This window comes from Aplysia californica, unplaced genomic scaffold (assembly GCF_000002075.1).
Source record: "Aplysia californica isolate F4 #8 unplaced genomic scaffold, AplCal3.0 scaffold00017, whole genome shotgun sequence".
NCBI lineage: Eukaryota > Metazoa > Mollusca > Gastropoda > Aplysiida > Aplysiidae > Aplysia > Aplysia californica.
Window position 1 is genome coordinate 2551868 of NW_004797287.1, and position 1468 is coordinate 2553335.

General features: G+C 41.1%; 1 protein-coding gene across 4 annotated transcripts in view; it reads left to right on the forward strand.

Annotated features, from left to right (window-relative positions):
- LOC118477182 (synaptotagmin-7-like) overlaps positions 1 to 1468 on the forward strand; it is a gene marked incomplete at its 3' end in the record, with an annotated part of 257385 nt that overhangs the window by 121232 nt on the left and 134685 nt on the right.

Sequence of the window (1468 nt, forward strand, 5' to 3'; positions counted from 1 at the left end):
CTTTTGAGATCGTTCAAAAAGCGGGCTTCGACCATGATCGTCCGGGCTAGACTCTAGCTGAGAGGGGCACACCGTCAGACTTTTGAGATCGTTCAAAAAGCGGGCTTCGACCATGATCGTCCGGGCTAGACTCTAGCTGAGAGGGGCACACCGTCAGACTTTTGAGATCGTTCAAAAAGCGGGCTTCGACCATGATCGTCCGGGCCAGACTCTAGCTGAGAGGGGCACACCGTCTAAGCAACAACACCAACATTCTCAATAAAATCCTCCCCACAGGAGAATCAAACTCAGGTCTTCTACCCTGTGATTGCAAGATTAACATTACCTCACTTGACCAACCATAATTGGTAAAAGTAAATCATCAAACACATAGTTGTGTTTATACTAGAGTCACATGGCAGGTGTATAATATTATTTCTTTTTTTTTTTTTACATCGGAAAGGAATTTCCCAGCCCAATAGCTTGGCGTCCGAGCCCTTAACCTCTCGGTCGAATAGACTGTTTTACGGAACAGAAAATAATAAATGAGAAAATAATAATAACTACAACGATTTGTTTTCTTACCTGCGACAAAAATATTGAATTAATGTGTCGTTTTGTTTAGGTATAATGATAGGCACTCTTTCAGTCGACCAACACGCTGGGAATTAATATGAACAAGTGTTAAAAACTTCATAGTAAAGCCTTAAACGTGTTTTTCTTCTTGTTTTCTTTTGTTTTATTCTGTTCTGAGGGGGAGGGGGGGAGGTTGTTTTTTGGTTTTGTTTTTAAGCTAGAATCAATTCTCTTTGAACGGGTATGGTGCCCCTTAGCCCAAACGCATCTTCAAGACATGTGCAATCTATGAAGAATATCGTTTGTATAAGATTATGTATATATATTGTGGGTGGTTGGCGGGTGCTCTGGTGTGGTTTCCTCTCCTGTCAAACATCTATCGTCCTTATCTCCCCTTCTTCTTTTTTATGTTTGTTACTCTCTAGTAACACCTCTAATCTTCTGGCGCTCATAATATGACCTTATGCAGTTGCGAGCTCCGTGCAACTTGTACTAAACTAAAAGTATATATTATATTCTATTTACGCTCATGGCACGGTGAAAATCTGCAGCTATAACAGTGTCCGATCTAGGCTATATCCAAGTCTATGTAACAGACGCATCAAGATTACCCGTCTCTGGTTTATTTAGGAAAAAAATTACGTGATATAAACGAACATCTCTTGATATTACTATGGTTTTCTCCTTTTGTGAGAGCGTGATTTTGTTTCAATATTGATTTCATACACACACGCCTTTACCACCTTTAGAAGGCCATATCTGCCCGCACTGTGAGCAAATATGGCGGAAGGTTTTGTCTGTTCATCGTGAGCGCGTTGAAAACATCCTCTTTCTGTCCTGTCTCTTTGGTGTGTGTGTGTGTGTGTGTGTGTGTGTGTGTGTGTTTTCCCTTACAAGGTAGCAGGGGATCTAG